The sequence below is a fragment of the Macaca nemestrina genome, chromosome 11 (assembly GCF_043159975.1).
Source record: "Macaca nemestrina isolate mMacNem1 chromosome 11, mMacNem.hap1, whole genome shotgun sequence".
Taxonomy (NCBI): domain Eukaryota; kingdom Metazoa; phylum Chordata; class Mammalia; order Primates; family Cercopithecidae; genus Macaca; species Macaca nemestrina.
This window is the reverse complement of record NC_092135.1, coordinates 41,729,688-41,744,880: the sequence shown is the minus strand read 5'-3', so window position 1 is coordinate 41,744,880 and position 15,193 is coordinate 41,729,688. Positions and strand designations below refer to the sequence as shown.

Genomic DNA, 15,193 nt, shown 5'->3' with positions numbered 1-15,193 from the left:
TTACTGCTCTTATTATTATCAGTGCTTTACATTTCCAACATTTTTTCACATTCCTTTTCTAATTCAGTCCATGTGACAGCTTAGTGGGACAGGCAGGGCAGGCAGCATCACCTACATGCTCAAAAGAGCCTTCTGCAGCACTTTAGAAGGTGTCTGTTCACGCATCATGCCATTTGATTCTCAGAACAACCCCATGTTGTATGTTACACGTATTCAAGTCTGCTTTGTGTGTTTAAATAATGAAATAATAAGAACATAAGTAATTCATATATGTTTGATTTCTTTCCCCCAATAATAGGAATAAAATTGTTATGTGCTACCCTCACATGGATATTTTAATTGATGAGATGCATGAAAGCAGAGTTCAGAGCTCTTGATCTTTAAGATCCAGTTCAGTGATCATGTCCTGCAGGCTCCAGAGCTCTTCGCTCCCATCTGTTAGTAGAGGGCACTGCTCTGTGAACAGTACATGTGGTGGTCTTGCCTTCCTGTTTGTGTGTCCTACCGCCTCTGCTTGGACTCCCTGTTTTTCTCTGATTTCTGCATGCTCAGAAGTGGCCAATAAATGGTTAAAAAATGAATAAGGAACTAAGTGAAGGAATGAATGAATGATTATTTGGTTTATTTATTAGGAAACCAAGACCCTAATAGTGAAGTGAATTGCTTAATTTCAACACAACTACTAAATGGATTAGTCAAGAGTCATGCCCAGGTGGTGGAAAATCATGTCCAGAATGCCATCCAATGTGGCATGAAACTTCAGACCAAAATGAAGCCGTAGGTGTGCTCAGCCTGGAGTGTGCCTACAGACGAAAACCCACCCCAGATGGCATATCCAATTTAATCAACATCACCTGTGAGCCAAACTGAACAGTAAATGTTAAGACAGGATCACTAATAATGGGGACCTGGAATGTAGCCAGAATTAAAACAATGATCTGCTTAACAATCCCTCTGGGCTGGATGCATGTGGAGAACGGATAAATGCTGGATATCGAAACAGCTGCTCTATGGCAAACTGAAATGGGGCAATCATAGATAGCAAAGGGAGAAGAAACACTTGAAAGTTGTCTTAAATAAAGTAGTGCTTTAAATAATGTGTGACCTAGCTGTGGCCTTTTGAGAAGCAACCACCACACACAAACTACCCTGGCGTGCATCTCTAGAGAATGAGGTGGCTTTGGGTGAACAAAGCCTACGGAAGTAGAAAAGGCAATGACGGCTGGTGCCACCTGTGCTTATACACAGATTGTATTAATCCAAACTAGCACTGGGAATCACCTCAGAACATGAAGGCCAGTGCTCCAAATGAAAATCCCATGTGTCACCACTTCCTGAACTTTCCATCTTACATATGACCATTTTCTGCAAATGCCTTGTAGCCATTGTGTGAAATCCCATGTCTTTCATATACTGTCTATTATCTAATTGTTTTGAAATTATAATTACATGGTGTCTTCTCATCAGGATCACAAATTGCCTTAAAACATAAACCAAAGTTGATGTTCAAAATAAGTAATCACCAGCATGGCACAGGCCAAGACCAACCAGAATGCTAGTTTGTAACACCATCCTGGCTGGTCCAGCCATTGCCCCCCTTCTTTTGGGTTGATGACTTTAAACTAGAAAGTATACTAGGACTGTAAACAAAGGACTTCCTGATTGATTGATTCCCCGTGTTCATTTTTATACTTGTCTGTCATTGGGGAAAATCCCATATCAGTGTGTAATTTATCATCCATACAACTGTATTAAAATAAGCATGCTAATTACAGACCTAGGAGTAGGGACTGAAAAATAAGCAGGCAAACGAGTAAAGAATCAGTTGTTCAAAATAAAATTTTCATATATTGAATAGTCATTTTGAAATACATACTCTGTTACTGTGCTTATTCTTGGGAATACAGATAAAAAGAATGTATTGACTTACGGAAGATATAGATGAGTAGAAATACACATTTCACCACTGCTACCATCAACTATAATGTGTCCAAATGTTTTAAGAATAAGTTGTTATAATCTTTTTTATTGATACATAATATTTGGACACATTTATGGGGTACATGTGATATTTTGTTACATGTACAGAATATGTAATGATCAAGTCAGGGTATCTGGAATATCCACCACCTCAGGGACTTATCATTTCTATTTGTTGGGGATATTTCATGTCCTCTCTTCTAGCTATTCTGAAATATACAATACATTGTGGTTAACTATAATCATCCCCTATTCTAATATGAAACATAATAATATGGAGCTTATTTCTTCAATGGAACTGTATATTTGGACCCATTAACCAACTTTTTTCATCTCTCCCCCATTGTGATTATTTTAACAGCTGCAAGATCACTATAGAGTCGGTAAGCATAGTTGAATTTCATGTATATAAACATTGGATCGTCTCCTCCAAACTTCCCCGTGCAGGAATTCCTTCCACAGCTTCCCTGAGAGGAGGTTAGCAGATCTGGCTATTCACAATACTTGGGAGAGGGGCTGCTGCCTTGTGAAGGAAGCTACATGTTTTTAATAAAAAGAATGTTCATATTTTTAAAAAGCAGTTTGCAATATATTCTATAATTGTGGATTTTCCCTACATGCCCTTCTCTAAACCATATACTATGAATTTAGGTAAACTGCCTCTTCAGATCCAAGAGATTTTTAACATCTAACCAAAATGTCTTCTGATTTTGATCCTTAAATAGGAAAGAGTTATCAAGTGTAAGTTTCACTAAATCTCAATAGCCATAGGATTACATCTGATGAAAGGGCATTTATTTGTTTATTTGTTTAGAGATGGAACCTCACTCTGTCACCCAGGCTGGAGTGCAGTGGCGCGATCTCGGCTCACTGCAACCTCTGCCTTCTGGGTTCAAGCGATTCTCCTACCTCAGCCTTGTGAGTAGCTGAGACCACAGGCGTGTGACACTACGCCCGGCTGATTTTTTGTATTTTTAGTAGAGATGGTTTTCACCGTGTTAGCCAGGATGGTCTCGATCTCCTGACCTCATGATCCTCCCGCCTCGGCCTCCTAAAGTGCTGGGATTACAGGCGTGAGCCACTGCGTCCCGCCACGAAAGGGTATTTATATAGCAGAAAAACTTCAGGGAAGCAAAGGAAATTTTCATCCATTTCCCCTTGTCCTCATTTATTTCGGTCTTTTGAACCCAGTTGGTAAGTTGTTCACTAACCAGTTCATTTAGCTTATTACAACAAACTTTTTGCATTTTTTAACGATTTTGACTTGGGTAAACATTTTTTGGGTATCTACAGAAATCTGTCTTGGAATAGATTCAGGTCTACTATCCCAACTCTCAAAGAATGGTAGAAATGTAAGCAAATAAGAGCAACACAGTGTTGTAAACACTTGCCAGAAGGCATGAGCAGGAATCCATGGGCACCACCAAGAAGGGTGTGGCCAGTTCTCTTTTTCCATGTGCACTGGCCTTGGCCAAGATAATCATGTTCTGATGAGAGGAGAAAATAATTTCTTTTTAACCTCTGAGGCAGGCATCTCTGGGACATAGCCTGTATGTAGATCCTTGTAGGCAGATCTTTTAATTAGGATGTTTTTCTCTGTAGATTTCCCATGGATATTTTAGGATTCATAGTGATAGTTTGAGTATGTTCCTGAAGAACAATCTCTACTAGATTTCCAGCAATTCCTAAGGTCTCAATGGGTAAACTGTTGAAAGTCACCTTAATTACCATAACATAGCGTTTATATCTTTGGGACTATTTCTGATACATCTGTGTCTATAAATCTTTATCTGTGGAGAGGCACTTCATCCTTTGAAGAAAATACAGGTGACAAGATGAGAGTGATCACAAATACTTTCTACCACCACCACCACCACCACCACCACCACCACCACCACCACCACCACCACATTCCAGGTTATTTGTTTTGAGCCTGGTCTCTGAGATACCTTCTAGGTGACCAAAATAAATTCTCTTGTCTCTCTGACATTGTTTGGTGTTGCTACCAATTAAACTCCAACTGTAAAGCAGCTTTGTAAGAACACTGCAGTGCCACATTACAGAGAACAGATGTCAAAATAAAGGTTCACTAATTTGAAGCAACTTACATAAATAGAACCTTCAGGTATGTCTGTGACCACAAGAGAAGAAGAAGCAATTGTATTTGTGCAGTTGAGTGGTACCAAGGACAGGCTCTTTCCTTGATATGCCAACAGAGAGAATTTTGTTAGCAGTATTCTGTGAACAAAACACTTAAGAGAATGTATGTATACAATAGTTTTGAAAAAAAGGGTTACTGACACAGATGCCAATTTGGTGGGGCATATGGAACATTTACACTTGCCTTTTTCTTTCTTTCTTGCTACAGCTGGTGCTGATTTAGTATGTGAAATTTTACTAGCAGGAGTGCTAATCAAGACAGAGATTCTGTAAGGATTTAGTCATTTATGTAGGGGAAACAACGGGTATCATTAAAAAGTAGAAGATCATCTTATGGAAAAACATTATCATTATCAACCTCATTTTTAAACCAAACAGACACAATGGTACTGTAAGTATCACTTTAGCAGTCGAAAAAGTCAGAATGTTTTCCTTACAATGTTCTAAGAGGATTGCACTCACAGTTTTAAGTTTTGGTAGAGGCACGTTAAAGTTTGGTGTGTCAGAGTAATGCAAAAGGGTGAGCAATTTAACAGTTAGTTGTTTAACTTTTCTGTACAGTGCTTCGGCAAAACTGTTTGTTGGAAACATCAGTTTTTTTAAGGAACAAAATTTAGTTATGATAATATAGAAGGTGAATGTGTTTTTCTGAATCATTTGGGGGAAGTTGTGGGAAGGGGAAAAACGTGGAGGGTTTGATTTGATTTTTTTTCCTTCTGTATTTGAATACAAAAGTTTTGCAACATGAGGCCTGATTTTATCCAATAATCCCACTGACCATACAGGAGTTCAGAGAAAAATTAAAAAAAATCTTTTCTAAGTAGCAACAAAACCATTGTCGGTACATTAAATATGTTGTACAGGTGGCTTGGTAGAGTTGCAGACCTGAACGGCAGCTACAAGACATCTGCTGCCTGGGGAAACTTGCAATGTGGCGAAGTGGTGTTTGTAGCTCCCTATGGAAAGGTGCCAGCTGCCCAGGCCTTCGCTTCTGCAGATGAGCGGAGAGTCTTGTGGGGGCTTCAGTTGAAGCTGCGCGTCGTCCCATCCTCCTCTGTCTGAGAATTTAAAGGACAACGAGGACCTGCTGTGAAAAACCAGTGAGATGGTGTTGGGCGAGTTGTATATCAACTTTCGAATATTCCCCAAGGGCTTTGTCCATCAGTATGAAAATGAGCACACGCCTGCAACGAAACCATTTTAATTCTATTTTTAGGTTGAATTTCTAGGACCTACTGCAAATTTTTTATTATTATCGTGATTCATGTCTTAAAAGTCCTCAGAAGAGATATTTGAAGAAAAGTAAAGTTTGCTAAAATGGAAGCAATAAAATATTTTATTATAAAATAATTAATGGTTATAAATGTCTTAGATGTTTGGTTTGTTTTCCATTTTGACATAAATATGGCACTCTTAAAAAAAGAATACACATTATAACTTATAAATAACTATTAGTGACTTACTAACTGGCCAATTAAAATTCATTTATGGAGTCCCACCACAAGCCAAGCACTATGGTAAAAGCATGAGGGACAAAGACTGTGTAACACAACCCACATAATCTAGAATATTTAAAAATTAATTAGCAAATATCTTATTTTATTTACTCAGGTTTTAATGACATTTTTTATTATAAATAAGCTTGACCATTTGAGCTATCTCATTGAAACTGGAAAAGTTGAAGACCTATCCTTAAATACACAAAGATAAAAGGGTGAGTAGGTTTGTACTGTGTCAAAATTTAAAACAACAAATACTAACGTCTTTCTCTTTCCATGAAAAATTTCTTCCATCCATAATATTGCCTAAGAAATAAAGTTTTAAGAAAGAAAAGGACAGGGCCACCAGTTAACGGGATATGTGATTACTTAAACACACTAGACAAAAGAGAATAATGAATTTTTTTAAGGTAAAAAATTAGATTAAAAAAGTATTTTTAGCCTTATGTTTACACACACACACACACACACACACACACACACACACACACTTTAAATTGTAGTGACTTCTGAGCACTAATAAATTCCCTTTAAAAATTATGTTAGGTTATGTTCAAGGAAATGTTCGTTTCTGAAATTGTAACTGATGAATATCGTTTGAGAATTTCCTCAGTGAGGCAATAATTTAAATGGAAAACATTCGTGATAGGTCCTGGAGGAAAACCCATTCTTCCCACTAAAACTACCTGAGATTGGCTGTTAATCATTTATTTTGCTGTCCATACTTATGAGTAATAAGGAAAAATAAAATGTCATGTTTGAAAAAGGAACAGGTATTCGTTTTCTTTAAAATACATTGGCTTAGTCAGCTGAAGAATAAATTAGAATGGTCCACAAACTGTTAACAGTGACAGCAAGCATATGGCAAATTTGAACTGTCTGCAGGTCAACTTTTATTTTTGCTTTCCAAATGTCTGTCAGTCATTGTTAGGATCTAAATACACGTGTTAATGGGTGAAATTCAGCAATATGAAATCGTTTAGCAAATTCTCGGAGCAAGTGATTTTTTTTTTATCTTTGTCTCTCATATGCACCTTCCTTGATCGCAGTCTTACAAAATTTTACTCAGAAAGAACAAACCCTTTGAAAGGTATTGTTGCCTTTTCTTTGTTCAGTTAGGAAAAAGACAAACAGTATTGTCATATGGCATGTGTGTGTGAGTGAGTGAATGTGATATGTGCACATTGATTTCTCCAAGAACCAGTAAGGTGCCCAGGTTGGTGCCTTTGCCATCATTATGACTGTCCCTGTCACTGTAATTGTACCTTTCACTGTGGCAATGGAGAGCCATCTTTTAATTTCTCTCTTTCTATCAGAGCACCCTTGCTTTCTAAAGTCAGTCACGTTTATGGCCGTGGAGACCAACGACAGTTTGACCATAGTGGAGTATTCTGCCACAGGTAGTGATAAGAGGACAAGCAAGTGCAGCTGGGATGAAAATTGAAGTGGAACTCCTGGGACAGATTGGAAGCAGGTTAGAGAAAAAGACGTGAGAGAAAGAAAAGGAGGAACAGAAAAGAAGACTTGGAATAGAAAAGTCTTGAAAAGGCAAACCAGCAAATATCCAAAAGGATGAAGGCGCTGACCTCAACAAGTTTTCTTGCATGAGTATGAGAAAATGGATGGACTGCAAGGGGTGGGAGCCACCTCGATTTTGAAACACTTCCTTCAGAGCAAGTCCTGTGCTGCCTCTGAAAAGATTATGGAGTCAAGTGTGGGAAGCAAGAAATGCTATTCATTTCTCCAGGGCCAGAAGAATTCTGATCATATTTTTAAAATTGCTTGTCAAAATAACAGGGATGCATTGCTTTTTAAGATACCAGAGTTTTCAAGAAGCTAAGTGGTGGAATGTTCTTTGTAGGTGGGGGCTAATGGTAGGAGATTCTGTAAGAGAACTGAGCTCCCTACTAGCAATGGGGATGATTGGATCCTTGAAGAGCAGAAGTCAGGTGGTAGCACTTAAGTGTCAGAAGCAAAGTACAGAATTACCACACCGGGTAACAAGGTCATAATGGCAGCCAGAGGAGACCGCAGCCCCTGCGGCAGCAGTTGCCCTGAGATATGTCAATCTTCTTTGCTTGGCAGGTGTAATTTGAGTACAATAATCTTAGAAGCAGGGCTGCTGCTACACAATGTGGAATATGTTGCTTCTCAGGCCCACTGTGACTATAAAAGAGCGATCACAGTAACTAGGTCTGAGAAGGCCATGAAAACAGAGCCTAGAGATGAGAACCTGGGTCTATGCACTAGGCAAGCAGCACAAACCAGAAAAAGTGTTAACCAAAAGAGAGACTCTACCATGGGTGGTGCTATGGTTTGGGTATTTATCCCCTCCAAATATCATTTGATCCCCAGTGTTGGAGATGCTGGAGATGGGGTCTAGTGGGAGGTGTCTGTGTCATGGGGGTGGATCCCTTATGAATAGCTTAGTGTCATCCTCATGGTAATGAGTGAGTTCTGGCTCCCTTTGTTCCCGTGACAACTGATTGCTAAAAAGAGCCCGGCACCTGCCTCCCCTCTCTCTTGTCATGTGGTGTCTGCTCCCCTTGCTTTCTACCATGAGTGCAAGCAGCCTGAGGCCCTCAGCAGAAGCAGATTCTTGTGTCATGCTTCCTGTGCAGCCTGCAGAACCATGAGCCAAATAAACCTCTATTCCTCAATAGCAATGCAATTCCTTCATAGCAATGCAAAGTGGACTCAGATGGGTGATTTTAAGGAGAGAGGATGAATGTCAGCTATTGTCTTGAAGTCAACTGCTGCAGTGGGGGCTGTAGTCTGTCTCCAGTAACCTTCCTCTTACAAAGTTTTCCTGAAAATTCTGACCAACCAGAATCCTGAAAAAGCTATGCCTAAATGGAAACATTTAGTTATCCATAGAAATGATATTTCCCAGTATAAAGGATTTTATGATTTCTCCTTTCTACTACTGCCTAAGGTTTTTTTTTGTTTTGTTTTGTTTTTTTTTTTTTTTTTTTGAGGCGGAGTCTCACTCTGTCACCCAGGCTGGAGTGCAGTGGCGCAATCTCGGCTCACTGCAAGCTCCGCCTCCCGGGTTCACGCCATTCTCCTGCCTCAGCCTCCCAAGTAGCTGGGACTACAGACGACACACCTGGCTAATTTTTTGTATTTTGTTTTTTTAGTAGAGATGGAGTTTCACTGTGTTAGCCAGGATGGTCTCGATCTCCTGACCTCGTGATCCGCCCACCTCGGCCTCCCAAAGTGCTGGGATTACAAGCGTGAGCCACTGTGCCTGGCCTGCCTAAGGTTTTTAATAGACCTCTGACTAGTTAGCCTAAACCTGTGTGTCTGTAGGTCTTAGATATGATGATGTTTACAACCTTGATAGCTGCTTCATGGTAGCCAAGGTTGCTGGAGTAGGTCATGAATGCTGCCAGCTGGCTTCTCCTACAAATTCATGCCATCCGACCTCAGCTATGGACCCTCCTTGTGGGGAGTCTTTTTGTCTCTGTTTTTTTTTTTTTTTTTTTTTTTTTCCCTACTGTATTTCCCACAGCTGCTATTCCAAAACCTTTCCATTGTTTTCAAGTTCAGAAAACTATTCCTATACATTTTGTATCAGCAGAGGGCCTCAAAACATACTTCTCAGTGATTGAAGCTATCCAGTCCAAATGCTAGCTTTTTAATCCTCACTTGGCTTTTGGGATGCTGTTCTCCTGTGGGTGTCATTCTACCTTTCCATTGCTTGCTCCTATTTCTCTTCCCACCTCTCAATTAGGGGTTTTCCTACAGTTCTCTTTGGTCATCATAACCATCCTCCTAATAATATGTCAGGCACAAATTACATTAGTGTCATTGCATCCATTCTATCAGCAATTCTGTCAATTATATGTTGGCAGGTTTCTCTTTAAATCTGTGTTTGGCACTGCCCAGATTAGCATCTAATTTTCTCCCTTCTAGATAGTAGTCTCTCTTCTTTATGTCAATCAGAATAATCTTTCTAAAACATAGACTTGATTAATTTTCCCGAGTCAGATTTTGTTTTCATTTTTTATTATAAATAAAATGCATACTATTTTATTGTGAATATAATACTTTCTTTTGTGAAATACAGCATATTAGAAGAATATATATATATGATATGTAAGTAGCATCTAAAAATAATGAAATTCAGCTTAACAAATAATTCAGCTTAACAAATAAAATACTACTTAACAAATAAAATACTACTTTTACTTTTGAAAGCCTTTGTTTTGTGAGTTCCTGCCCAATTGCACCCCCTTCCTCTATCCCATTACATCCTCTCTCCTTTACCTAAAGTAATCAGCATCTGGAGTTATGTTTATTTCTTTGTTTCTCTTAAAGTTTACCATATTTGTATATATATTAATCTATGTAGAGATTATATGCATATGTTTAAATAAAAATGTTACAGTGTTGTTTCATTTTGCCTGTTTTTGAACTTTGTATAAAAGAAATTATAATGTATTATTCTACAACTTGCTAATTTCACTCATATGTCTTTGAGAACTTATTTATGTTGATGCATATGTCCGTAATTTTTGTATTTTCACTCTTGCATATTATTCCATTTCAAGAATGCATCCCAATTAATTTTTTTATTCTTCTTTTATTGGGTATTTGGATTGATTTATTATCACAAAAATGTTACTATAAATGTTCTTGCATAGGTTTCCTCCATGTTCATGTATTCAAGTGTTTTTCTAAGATGTATACCTAGAAGTAGTATTGGGTATGCATAAATTCACTATTTCCAAATAATTCCAACTTGTTTTCCAAAGTGATTTTACCAATTTACTCTATACAAGCAATGTATGGGAGTTTCCCTTGGTCCATATGTTAGTTTGGTGCAAACGTTAATTGTGGTTTTTGACATTAAAAGTAGTGGTTAAAAACTACAATTACTTTTGCACCAACCTACCAACCTTACAAATACCTGGCATTTTTAGACTTTAATTTTTGCGGTCTATTTAGATGTGACATGGTATTTCATGGTAGAATTAATACACATTTCCTTCATCACAATTGACATTGAGAATTTCTCATGTTTACTCTCTCTTCATCTCCTGTGAAAAACTATTCATTGTATCTTTGTTCATTTTTAGTGAGAAAAATGTTTGAATTTTTTTTTTCCTGGCTAACTTTTGTATTTTTTGTAGAGACAGGTTTTCCCCCATGTTGGCCTGGCTAGTCTTGAACTCCTGAGCTCAAGCGATCTGCCTGCCTTTACTTCCCCAAATGCTAGGATTACAGACATGAGTCACTGCACCCGGCAGGTTGTTTGACTTTTAAATTTTAATTCACGGGATTTAAAAACTGATTTCAGATAGTAATCCCTCACCAGTATTTTCTGTTTTGGTTTGTGCTTTCTGTTTACTTTAAAATTATTTATTACCCTGAAGTGATAAATACATTTTCTTATGTTCCCTTTTAAAGTTAAAGTCTTTCTTTTCTTATTTAAGTTATTGATCCATCTAGAATTAATTGTTTATAGGGTGGAAGATACTACTACATTTTTTTCCATATATATAATCAATTGTACCAGCATAGTTTATTGATAAATTTGTCCCATTGGCACTGATTTGAAATGCTTATTCTTTCATTTATCAGATTTCTGTCTAGGTGCATAGATCTGATTCTGGGATCTCTGTCCTGTTCCACTGGTCTAGGGTTTATCTCCATACTGCTGGCTTTTATGTTTACTATATGGCTTTCTTTACTGTTGTTCTTTATTTTTTCATATGGTTTCAAGTTACTTTCTAGTGTCCTTTCATTTCAGCTTAGAGAATTTCCTTTAGCATTTCTTGTAGGGCAAGTCTAGTGACAAATTCCCTCAGGTTTTTAAAATCTGATATCTTGATTTTCCCTTCATTTTTAAAGTATGGATTTGCCAGATATTAAATTCTTGGTTGACAGATTTTTTTTTTCTTTCGGCACTTTAAATATGTAACCATTTCATCCCATTCCTTCTGGCCTCCCTGACTTTTGAAGAGAAATCAGCTTATGGTCTTATGAAGGATTCCTTGTATGGGATGAGTTGCTTCTCTTGTGCTGTTCCAAAATTCTGCCTTCATCTTTTGAAAAATTAGTTATCATATGCCTTGGTGTGAATCTCTTTGCGTTTATCTTCCACAAGCATAGAGTTCATTGAGCTTCTTGGATGTGTAGGTTCATATCTTTCATTAAATTTGGAATATATCCCTTTTTTCTTCTTTCCGGCGTTCAAGATATCAAAGTGAGGACGTGCTGGGTCCTCTGATGCAAAATTCCAGATTTCTCTGTGTCTTCCGGTAGCAGCTGTGATCAATTGTGCTGACAACACAGGAGCCAAAAACCCGTATATCATCTCCGTGAAAGGGTATCAAAGGACTGCTGCTGGTGTGGGTGACATGGTGATGGTCACAGTCAAGAAAAGCAAACCAGAGCTCAGAAAAAAGGTACATCCAGCAGTGGTCATTTGACAATGAAAGTCATATCATAGAAAAGATGGCATGTTTCTTTATTTTGAAGATAATACAGGGGTCATAGTGAGCAATAAAGGCAAGATGAAAGGTTCTGCCATAACAGGACCAGTAGCAAAGGAGTGTGTAGACTTGTGGCCCCGGATTGCATCCAATGCTTGCAGCATTGCATGATTCTCCAGTATATTTGTAAAAAATAAAAAAAACCTTTAAACCCATTAAAAAGTATTTGTTTGCAAAAAAAAAAAAAAAAAAAAAAATTGGAATATATTCAGCCACACTTTCTTCAAGAATTCTCTCTGTCCCTTTCTCTCTTCCCCTCCCCTCTGGGATTACCATTTTGTGTAGTTAGTATCTTGTTGGTGCCCCATAGTTTGTTAGGCTATGCTCATTTTTCCTCATTCTTTCAGGTTCTCTTCTCTTTTGTTCATCTCAGTTGACTTATATTTAAGTTAATCAATTCTTCTGTTTGCTCAAATCTGTTGTTGAAAACCTCTAGTGAATTTTTCAACTCCAGAACCTCTATGTGATTTCCTTTTACAATTTTTATGTCTTTATTGACACATTCTCTCTCTCTCTCTATTTTTTGAGATGAGGCCTCACTATGTTGTCCAGGTTGGAATGCAGTGGCTATTCACAGGCACGATTATAGTGCACTGCAGCCTCAAACTCCTAGTCTCAAGCAGTCCTCCTGCCTCAGTCTCCCAAGTATCTGGGACTACAGCTGTGTGTCATGCTATTCTCTCTTTGTTGAGACAGCATTTATCTCATTTCCTTAAGTTATTTTTTATGCTTTCTTTACTTCTTTAAGCTTATGTAATAGTTTATTTAAAGCCTTCTTCCAATAGGTCTAATGGCTGGGTATCTCCATGAATAGTTTCTATTAATTTTTTAATATTAATATTAATTTTGAATATTAAAATATGGCAAGTCTGAAAATCAGATTCTTTCCTCTTCCTTGAGGTTTATTTTTCCTGCTTGGTATGGGTTGTGGTTGTTTACTTGTTCAGTAAATTTTCTAAACTAGTTTTAAGTCTCTCTGAGTGTTTTTTTTTTTTTTTTCTTTATCATATGTAGCCATTGAAGTTTACGTTCTACTAGCTTAGTGGCCAGCTTGTGTTTTCACAGAGGTACCTTAGACACTTGGCACTGAAAAAAAAAAAAAAAAAGAAGGAGGAGGAGGAGGTAAAAAGGGAGAGGAGGAGAGGGAGAAGAAAAATAAAAATATAAAATTATCTCAGTCTTTGTAGATTTGCTTTGTGTTTGGGCACTTCTTCAATCCTTAGCCAGGCTGTTTAAAACTCTGCCTTAGCAACCACTTCCTACATGAGTGGAGATCAAACGGTACTCAGAGGTTAAAGCTTAGGTTTTCTCAGGCCTTTTCTAGTATGCATCCCAGCTCTGGGGACACTTGAGTTGGGTGAAACACAAGGAAGCTTTTGTGCTGGTCTTTGATGAAACTACCAGACAGGGTGAAACCCACACCATAATTCTTTAAAAATAAGGTTTGTGTTGCTCCCTCTGGCACTGGCAACCTGCATCGGGAGTACAGGCTGCTGTTCTCACGGCTGCTGCAGTTTGGGGTGTGAAGGATGGTACACAGGCACTTTAAAATGCCACACCACTCCTGTACCACTCTCCTACCAGATATAGAAGCTTCTTTCTTTATCAAGTCATCCCTTGGTTGTTGTAAGTTTTTTAACTGGTTTTCCAAATTTTTTAAAAGTTGATTCTGACCATTTTTGCTAGCTTATTAGTTGCTTTTAGAAAAGGATGAAGCCCTGTGGTTTCCTAGTCTGACATTTCCCTGGCATTGCTCCTTTATACTATTATTTTGTTTTTCTATATTCATTTAAAATCTGTTTGTCAAGTTTCACGAAAAACCTGCTTTTTTTTCAATTAAACGTTTTATTTTGAGATAATTGTAGATTTACATACAGAGATAATACATAGATCCCATGTACAATTTCCCCAGTTTTCCCCAGTGAAAACATCTTGTAAAAGTATAGTAGATATCACAACTAGGATATTGACACTGATATTCAAGATGTAAAGCATTTCCCTAACACAAAGATCACTCATATTGCCATTTTATAGTCATACCCACTTCCCTCTTGCTTCCACCCTTTTCTTAACCCTTGATAGCCACTAGTCCATTTTCCATTTCTATAATCTTGTTATTTCAAGACTGTTATACAAATGGAACCATACAGTATATAACATTTGGGGATTTCTTTTTTTAACTCAGTATAATTGTCTGGAAATTTATTGAAGTTGTTCCAGGTATAACAATTTTTTAAATTGTTGAATTATTATTTACTTCTTGGTACAGATGTATCATAGTTTGTTTAACATTCACCCTTTGAAGGACATGTGGGTCATTTCTAGTTTGGGGCTACTACAAATAACACTGTTGTAAACACTTGTGTGCAGGTTTTTGTGTGAACATATGTCTTCATTTATCACCAGATAAATGCTCAACAGGGAAATTGCTGGGTTGTATGGTTACTGCATACCATCACTTAGTTTCTTAAGAAACTGCCAAACTGTGTCCAGAGTGGGGCAATGGTGGAAGTTCTGAATTTCCAGTGGACATCTTCAGATACTACCTCAGTGGGGAGAGGATGATAGGGATACAAGTCCAGGCTCCCCCTACATAGTCTCCACTGTCAGCACAGGGGGAAATCTAATCCAGCCAGTGGGAAAAATGTTGTGGCCTTCTATGAAGGCCTACTTGTTCTTCCCTGATATTAACCCAGCAGGATGTTAGGTACCTATTTCCAGCTTGGCAAAAGTAGAAGTTCAAGTTATTAGGTTGGCCTTTGCTGTTGGGGTGGGGGTGGGGTTACCAATTTTTCTGTATTGTTTGTCAGAAGTACAGTGGTTGATGTTCAAAAGTTTTCTGTCTTGCTAGGCTGCTCCTTTGTCTTTGGACCAGTAGGCATTTTGGAGGCATTTTTGGTCTGTGACCACTGACATTACTGTTTTATTGGTTTCTGCAGTTCCAAGTTTGGGATATACGAGCAAAAAGAAAACCCAAGGATCTTATCACCATATTATACCTCAGGTCCTGTGTTTCTTGGCCAGTCTGCCTTCTTCTCTCTACCTGCAGAG

The 15,193-nt window shown here is 38.0% G+C and overlaps 1 pseudogene; it reads left to right on the top strand.

Moving 5' to 3' along the window:
• The first annotated feature begins 7,650 nt into the window (after positions 1-7,650).
• On the top strand, positions 7,651-12,276 carry LOC139357024 (large ribosomal subunit protein uL14-like; annotated as a pseudogene).
• Positions 12,277-15,193: the final 2,917 nt, after the last annotated feature.